Genomic DNA, 9,699 nt, shown 5'->3' on the forward strand with positions numbered 1-9,699 from the left:
AGAGGAACTGATAAATAGAACAATTAAGTGATTTGCCTACATTTAGGCAGCTAGTTAGACAAAGATAGGAAACTGGACTGGACTTTCAGAAGTCCTGGTCCCAAGATTCGCGGAGCTTTGATCACCCACATTGACCCACACATGAGGTTAGTCTAACCATCTTCATATTTAGGAAACAGAGCCTCAAAGTTCTACCCACTGCACTTAACTTCCATCCCACCCTCACTCTGCTCTCTCACCATATATATATATATATATATTTTTTTTTTTTTTTTTTGTGGCCTTAAACTATTTATTCTAGCTTATGTTTAGAGAGTGCTGTGTGCTGGGGATTATACAGTATATCAGTTGACCTTTATAACAACATTAGTGACAATTGTTATTTTGTCATTGCAGATAAAGAACCAGAGCTCTGAGGGTTTAAACGACCTATGCAAGATCACAAAGTCAGTGAACAGCAGAACTAGGATTGTAATTTCGAGCCTGAGATATCAACCACATACTTACTATATCTCTAGTGAGGCCAACAGCCTCACCCTACACTTTTGAGAGATGAACTTGCATGTAGTCAGTCTGGACAGAAGGAGTATCTTAGTTCATTAGTCCTCTCTACTTTCGTCAATAAATCTTCATGACATTTTGGGCTGGCTGATTAAAAAGGAAAAAAAAAAAAAACAACTTTTCAGATGTCCACATCACCAAGAAAACACGAAATAGATCCTGACGTTTTCAAATTTTAAAAATGTTGTTTCTTTTTCAATTAAAAATATTTAGGAAACATTTGGAATCAATCCACCATTATTCCATCACCTTAAATTCTTTTTTTTCTTGTAATCACCCTCAAATCTTTGTCCCACTGCAAACCCACTTGCTATGTGTGTAGTCATAGTGTATATACCATTTTGTCTTCTTTTCCTTTTTTAATGTTTGCTGTAAGCATTTTTGCCATGAGACCACATGGTATTCTGAACAATCTTTCTAAGAAAGTTCTTGTAGTAGTCCATTGAATTTCTCCACTAATATTTAACAGACACTTCTCATCCTCGTGCACTTTACGCTGTCCCATCTTTTTTTGCTATAGTAGATAATGATGCAAACAATATTTTTGTGTGTGTCTCAGTTTGCCTCTGTTAGCTTATTCCCTTAGGGTAAATTAGGAGTAATATGATTGGCTAAGCATGTGGACATTTTTATGGTCTGGCTGTGTTATAATTGTTTTGGATTCCTGTAGTTGGACACATGAGTGGCAATACCAACCTTCCATCTCTTAGTAAAACTGGGATCCTTAAAAAACTTCAGTAGCTTTGGGGTACAAGTGGTTTTTGGTTACATGGATGAAGTGTATAGTGATGAAGTCTGGCATTTTAGTGCAGCAGTCACCCAGATAGTGTACATTGTGCCAATAGGGGTTTTTTTTTCCCTCAGCCCTCTCTCACCCTGCCGCCTTCTGGACTCCTTGACCCTCCCTGTCCTCATCCAGCCCTCTCCCTCCCTCCATACTCACCTCACCTTTTCCATGCTGTGAGCATTTCTTCACTCTCAGACCTCTAATTAGATTTTGCCTCAAGATGTCATCCGTGAGGGTGGAGAGGCAAGTTTCTCCCAGACTGTCTGCTCTTCCTTCCCTGTTTCCACTCTGACTCTGTGAATTTCCCTCTTCCTCTTCCCACACATCCTGACACAGTTGGGACAATCTTCAGAGAGACATTGGCCCTGGAGTCACCACTATCTTTTTCAAAGCCTCTCACAGAGGATCGTTGAGAAAGACAGAGAGTAACTGCCCACGGGGTCACAGAGAGGGGATGAAGTTCCTTTTAAAAAAACACTACTTTTAATTGTGGTGAAAACATATAACATAAAATTTACTATCTTAACCATTTTAAGTGTATGTGTCAGTATTGTTAAGTATATTCAACAGAGCTCTAGAACTTTTTCATCTTGCAAAATGAAATTCTATACCCATTAAGCAACTCTCCATTTCCCCCTCCCGTGGCTCTTTTTAAAACCGTAAAACCATCCCTATGCCTCCAATAAGCCTTAGAGAGACAGGCAGATGGGCAAATTGATCAGCGAATGGGCACATGGATTGGGGAAGAGACAACCTGTAGTTAACCGGCTAGATGGACAGAGGATGACCGGCAGGGTGTGGCTGGCTGGCTACTGGACTGGTCACCCCGTGACCCGTGGATGCAGGAGGTGAGGCCATTAAAGGCTGAATGGAACAGAAAGCAGATCTTGAGGGGTAGCTTTGACATCTCAGGGGCAAGGGAGTTGGGATTCTGGAGCCTAATGGGGGATGCAGGAAATGGGGGAAATGGGGGAAGGGCAACCTTTATTGGGTCAGAGAGGTCTGGGGGAGCACAGCCAGGCAATAAACTGGCTTTTGTTCTTTCAGATTTTTTGTTTTGTCTAAAGTATTAATGGGAGCTGCACATGGGGTGTGTGTGTGTGTGTGTGTGTGTGTGTTGGGGAGGGTGTGGGGCAGCAAAGATGCAGGGAGCTGTCTGTGGGCTCTGGGATGGGACCCATTAGCAGGAGCCTGAGAGATGCTGACCACAGACAGTGTGGAGGCTGTGATGCCCGGCTGGTTTACACGCTGCACGCAAACCCACAAGCCTGTGCACACTATCCACTGCCTCACTCCATCACTTCATCCCACACACCCCATCCTATTAGACACACCACAGACATGCCTATCACCACACTTATAACATGCTACACATCACCCACAGCATACCTACTCATGCCCTCATCAAAGGTGTATATACACCTCATCAAAGTGTGTATATACACACTTGCCTTGTTCTGTTATGTACAATTTTATCTGGCAGAAATTGTCTAACATTCTCTGTCTCCTTCCCAGCCCTTCTCCCTGTCCAGCCAGCTTAATGACATCTGAATCACACCTCTGCAAATGCAATAGTAGAGATCTGGGAACCCTCTTGGGACTTTTTTCTCCCACGCCCAAGGACAGATACTGACTCCCAACACACAGCAAGAGGTCCTAAGGCCCTGAATGGGCCCTGATCTGCTCACTGGTTCTTCTTCTCTTCCTGTTTTTGGCAGGGTCTAGATACATCAGGGAAAGGCCCAAGGCTTCCTGGCACTGTGTGCGGCACTTACCGGAGGAGGTGAAATGATCATCCCGCCAGGGAGAGGGGTTGTTGGGCACAGGCGAGGCTCTGCTGTTGCCCTCTCTCCTCCCTGGAAGCCTCAGCCTCTGTGGTGCCCATGTCATTCTCCAGCTGGCGTTGTGCCTCCACCCTGCTGGAGATTTGGGAACCCTGACTCTTGGGGTTTCCCTGGGTAACCCTGAGCTGAGAGAGTGTCATGGGCCAGATAATTCTGTCTGGATCCCCAGTGCCTGCTGTGTTCTTCTCCTCTCCTTAAGCTCACTGCCCTTGGCCAACCTCCTGACACCTTTTTTTTTTCCTCTGGGCTAACTATCGCCTCCCCACTCATGAAGGGTCTCTTTGGTTACAGATGACGTGAGGTTTGAGGGTCTCTGTCCCTCCTGTCTAGAGTCTCATCCTGGGAACTAACTCCCGTGAGTGAAATCTCAGCTTCTGTTAAATGGAGATGCTCCTGGAGAATTCTAGAAGCTATGCCAGTGAAGTCATTGATCTCCATGCTTGGTTTGCTTTTTAGAAAGTGTTCCAGTGAGGACACCGCCTGTCTGCTTATCCAGGGGCTCACAGGAGGGAGAGCTGGGTTTCCATCAATCCTCAATCTCCCACGTCATTGCAGATGTGCCGAGTGGGGCACTTACACAGAGAGTTCAGCCTTCTGAATATTTTCAGCATAGAAATGATGAAGGAGGGTGGTGACATTAGGGGTAGAACAGAGATGTTACCTGAGATAACCTGGGCCTTTGCCTAAATCCCTGATGTCCTCTAGTTGACACTTGCTGTCTCCACTTTTTATCTCCCATTTTCTCCAATTGTCCCTACCACTCCAGAATTTTCTCTTATCAAGATAACCAACAACTTCCACGTTGCCAAATCCAGTGGTTAATTTTCAGTCCTCATCCTAATCTCTTAGCAGTCTTTAACACATTTTGTTCCCTCCCCTTCCTGAAACACTTCCTTTAACTTCTATGATTTGCAAACATATTTCTTTGTCCCTGGCCTTTCCTTATTGATACAACTGAATACTTCCCCTTAGATGTTTCAGAGTCACCCCAAACTTACCATGTCCCAACTAGAGCTCTTGCTCCTCTCCTGAGCTTCCCCAGTGCGGTAAGGGACCTGTTGCCACCCAGTTGCTCAGGCCAAAAATCCAGCTGTCCATTTTGTTAATATTTCTTTTTTAACATCCCACACTTAATTTTTCTCAGCAAGTCCTGTCACAGTTCTACCTCAAAAAGTTAATCCCAAGCAACCCTCTCTTACCATGTTTGCTGCTAAAACCTGGGCTCAGCAAATTGTTTTTCACTGAGCCGTTCTTGCCCTCTGCATCTCATTCAGCTGGTGAGATTTTCTCCAAGTGTGAGTCAGATAATATCATTCCTTTCCTTTATTTTTTATTTTTATTTTTATTTTTTATTTTTGAGTCAGGGTCTCGCTCTGTTGCTTAGGTTAGAGTGCAGTGGTGCAATCTCGGCTCACTGCAACCTCTGCCTCCCGGGTTCAAGCAATTCTTCTGCCTCAGCCTCTCCAGTAGCTGGGATTACAGGCATGCATCATCACGCCAGGCTAATTTTTGTATTTTTAGTAGCGATAAGGTTTCACCATGTTGGCCAGGCTGGTCTTGAACTCCTGACCTCAAGTGATCCTCCTGCCTCGGCCTCGCAAAGTGCTGGGATTACAGGCACTAGCCACCATGTCTGGTCATTGCCTTCCTTGAACAGCTCATAGCTTTTCATTATAGGGACCATAAAATACAAACTCCTTTCACTGATTTATAAGACCCTAATGGACTGATCCCTTGTCTTGTCTTAAGCCTGTCCTTTCCTTTCTTTGTGTGTGTGTGTGTGTGTGTTTTAGAGAAGGGGTCTTGCTATGTTGCTCAGGCAGGACTCCAACTCTTGGGCTCAAGCAATTCTCCTACTTCAACCTTCCAAGTAGCTGGGACTACAGGTATGCACCACCACACCCCACTTTGGCCTGTTGTTTTCTTCTGATGTTTTGACATCTGGGGCCTTACTGACCTTGGAGAGACTGCCCCTCCCAGAGCCAGCTAATTCCTAGATAAAATCCCACCAACAGTGCCTTTTGTATGCAAACTAACCAATCCAGGGTCCATACCTTCAACTGCCTCCTTTACTGGGCTCTAACACTTTGGGGCAATATCCCCCAGTCCTAATCATCCCAGGGTCAGGTAGACACCTAGAGACAGCCCTATACCCCAGAGCCCCCTGAAATTACTCAAACCAGTCAATTCTGAGCCTGTTTAGCCTGCTTCCTCTGTCTTGCACATTTCTTCCATGAAAACCACAAGAAAGGCTCCTGCCCACATTTACCGCTTGCTCCCTCTGGCTTCTGATTGACCTGGTGCTGTCCCATGTGGCCCTGTATGGTGTGGTGTGTCCCCCTTCTCAGGAATTGTAATAGACTATCTTCCCAATGGCTTGTCTCCTGATCTGTTGGTTATACCATATCGGAATAATAATAATACAACCTATGTTTAAAAACCCCTTGCTCTTGTCTTCCTTGTCCATTATGCTCCAGCCATGCTAGCCTGCTTTCTCTTTCTCTTACACACTTCAGGTACTTTGCAGTTTCTGTTCTGTCTGTCCAGAGGCTCTTGCCCTGGATCTTCCCCCAAGTGACTTCTTATTATTCAAGTCTCAGCTCAAATTTCACCTCTTTGGAAAGACCTTCTTGAACTGCCCTAGATACAGTAGCACCATACACTGATCACCTTGTTTCGTATTCTTCGTTGCATGTATATCAATCAGAATTATAGCATTTGTTTATTTGTTTGGGTGTTTAGTGTATTTCTCCTCCACTAGAAGATAGATCCATGAAATCAGGGACTTTGTTTTGTTCGTAGCTATTGCGTTAGAGCTTGGAAGAACAGTGAGTACACAGCTTAGGAGAGCTGCTTTGACACATATTGTAGGTTGTATATTCAATTCCATTCCGACTTTTATGCATGCCTTTCTGTCCCCTGGAGCCTGGAAAGCTAAAGATTGCATTCCCCAAATCCCCTTACAGCTCAAGGCTCTACACGTGACCTAGTTTCTGCCAATCTGTAGCACCTGTGTGAGGTATGGAAGGCAGAGGGAGTGAGGCAGAGGCGGTGCTTCTCTTGCTTCTGTTGTTTCTCCTGAAAAGGTTAGTTGGGATTTTCTGTGGCAGTTGTAGCAAAGGTCTCAGTGCTGTGGGTGTCCAAAGGCAAGGCCTGGAGTATCCATTTTGCCTGGCATGGATGGAGCTGGAGGTGATATGGTTTTGGAGCCAGCAGCTGGGGCAGTGTCTTCCTAATGCCTCACTTTCTTGACCTTGGCAGTGTAGCAGATTCTATGGCAGTTCTGATCTACAGTGTTATTCTAAAATTATTTCTAGAAACTTAGTTGAGAAGGTGCTCTTCTAGTCCTTCCATTGATTTTGTGTTATAAGCACTTAATTATCTGAATTAAACATATTTCTGCTTAAACTAGCTAGGATGGTATCCATTATTTGCAGTTGAACTCTGACATATACTGACACAGAGTTTAGTACCAGAAATTGCTGCAAGGGTGGAAATCTGGGATTGATCATTTGATCTCATTGGGTTTAAAGACAATGAGGATTCAGTACTATCGGAGGATAGAAGACTGGTAGTCTTTCGTTTTCAGCCTTCAGATGTGAAACAGTTACATAAATAATTACCTATCATCATCTGAAGTGCCACTGAATGGTGATTCCTTAGCATAGTATGAGTACAAGGAGTTAAATGACAGTGAGTTTGGTTGCTGTTCACAACTGCTCTGGCAGCTTAAAGAAAGAAACTGTCAGGCTTAGGACTTTTATATTTTCAGGTGAACACATAAAACTTGTAGGTTTGCCAGGGGCCCAGAGTAAGAGAAGGATATTGGCCGGTCCAGGCTGCAAAACAGCTATTTCTGCTGCTGGCTTTTATGACTAACGGAATCTGAAGGTGTGTGAAGTGCCGTGGCTACACTGGTGCTGTTTGGAGCCTGTGAAAAGCCCCATTCACAGGAGAGTTGTAGTGGAGGCCCCAAGGATTCAGAGAAAGTCCACGCCCTCTTCACCAAGTAACTACTATACTTTTGAGAAATACCTCCTTGTTTGTTATTTATTTATGTATTTTTGAGACGGACTCTCACTCTATCATCCAGGTTGGAGTGCAGTGATGCAATCAGGACTCATTGCAGCCTTGACTTTCTGGGCTCAAGCGATCCTCCTGCCTCTGCCCCCTTGAGTAGCTGCGACTACAGGGTGTGTGCCACCATGCTTGGCTAATTTTTAAAAAATTTTTAGTAGCGATGAGGTCTCACTATGTTCCCCAGGCTGGTCTCAAATTCCTGAGAATTTGAGGCAGAGGAGATGCTCCTGCCTTGGCCTCCTAAAGTTTTGGGATTACAAGTGTGAGCCACCGCTCTGGGCCATTGTTTATTATCTGATCTCTGGCAGAGGATAAACACCTGACCCTGGGATACCAGGTGACTCTGCAACCTGAACTGCCCTTTATGACCTGGGTGTTTTCCAATTGATAAAGCTGCATGGTCAGGCCCAGAAGCACCCTGTCTTCAAGTGAAGAGGCGTACATGAGATCAGACTTGAAGAAGTCCTGAAGTCACAAGGATATTCTACCAGTTCATGGTCCACACTCTCATCACGTCTATTCTTGACACACTAATGTCCTTTCTTCCTATGGCCTCATGAAGTGTTCCTCATGACAGGTTGATGGAAGAGGAAAAATATTTGGGTCTAGCTTACAGAGAACTTTGCACAATTCTGCTGCGACTAACTAGATATGGACGTCTATGGCATTATAGCCCCAGTAATGGGGGTTGACCCTGAGGAAAAAAGGGGTGACCTGAGGAAGAGTAGAGAAGAAAAGTGGCTGCTGAGCAGAATTTTGATAGTACAACTTAAAAGAGTCCGCTTTTCCCGGAAGAAGGATGGTCTGAGATACGGATTTACATTGATCCATGAGCAGCGGCTAATGGTTTATTTGGTAGGAAGTTTAGGAAGTAGAAGGAACAATACAGGAGAATGAGTGACAAGGCATTCTGCTGATCATCATCATCATCATCATCACAAACACTTCTGTAATGCTCACTCTGTGTCGGTTATTGTTCTAAGCACTTTTGATATACTAACTTATTGAATCCTCCCAGAACGCTGTGGGGTAGTTTCAACTATTATGCTCGGTTTACTGAAGAGGAATCTGAGGCATAGAGTGGTTAGGCACGTGGACAAGACCATACAGCTAGTAAAAGGCTGAGCTAGCATTTGAATCCAGGTGACCTGGCTGCCGAGTTCATGCTGTCATCCGTCTTACTATACTATGAATGAGCTTTTGAAAATGGGTCCAGACTGCGAGACTATTTGTGAATATGTGAGACAACGTGAATGCTCACGAAAGTTCTCTCACTGCAGAAGATACTGTTAATACTGAGGGATCAAGACGACCCAGCTGGTAGATGTCAGTCAGCTTTCTCCAGCATCTCTGGTGCTTATTCAAGGGATCACAATCAAAATGTCCATGGTGGAAGGGATGAAGGTTAGGCACAGGCTTACCAACAATGGTTCCCCTCACCAAGACTGGTCTGGCTACACCATGGCTGAGTGTGTAACCTGCCAATAACAATAGCTTGGTGTGGTAGGCAGAAAGTTCTCAATGATGCTCATCTTCTGATATTCATACATTTGTGTAATTCTCTCCCTTTTAGTGTAGGTTGGAACCAGTGACCTGCTTTTATTGAAGGGATCATGGCAAAAGGGATGGGATATCTGACATTATGTTGCAAAAAGATTTGGTTTTCATCTTGGGTCCTCTCTGGTTCTCCTCTGCCTCTGTCTCTGTCTTCCTCTTCCCCCTTCTCACAAGTTGCCATATTGAGGACACTTGGCAGCCTGTGGAGAGACTCACTGAAGAGCCAAAGCCTGCCAGCAACCATGTGAGTGAGCCTGGAAATAGATCTTCTGAGGCCTGCCAACAGGCGCATGAATGAGTTTAGAAGTGGATTTCCTAACCTCAGTTGTCCCTTAAGGTGACTGCACCCTCAGTGAAAGCTTGACCCCATCCACCTGAGAGACCCTGAGTGAGAGGCACCCAGCTCATTGCTCTCTCCTGGATTCTTGGTCAACTCAAACTGTGAGATGATAATTGTCTGTGATTTTAGGCAGGGACATTTTGTAGTAATTTGTTACATAGCAATGGGTAAGTAATACGTCTGGAGATAGTTTGATTACATTGTACCCCTTGCCTGAAGGAGGCAATGCTCTGCACTCACTGGGATAATCACTTACTCTGGGCATGGATTTACCTTTCCTGCCTGCCTGCCTGCATCTGCCAGCTTTACCATCCATGGGCTTACTGAATGCTGCATTTGTTGTCATGATATTTCACATAATATCGCATCTAACCAAGGAACAAATATATAGCAAAACAAGTGAGACCATGTGCTAATGCTCACAGGACTCATTGGGGTTACCCATGTAACTTCATTCCCCAGAATCACCTGGCCTTCTTTGATTTTTTTTTTTGCTTTTTGTTTTTTTGTTTTTTTTGTTTTTTTTATTA

Source organism: Rhinopithecus roxellana, chromosome 10, assembly GCF_007565055.1.
Source record: "Rhinopithecus roxellana isolate Shanxi Qingling chromosome 10, ASM756505v1, whole genome shotgun sequence".
Classification (NCBI taxonomy): domain Eukaryota; kingdom Metazoa; phylum Chordata; class Mammalia; order Primates; family Cercopithecidae; genus Rhinopithecus; species Rhinopithecus roxellana.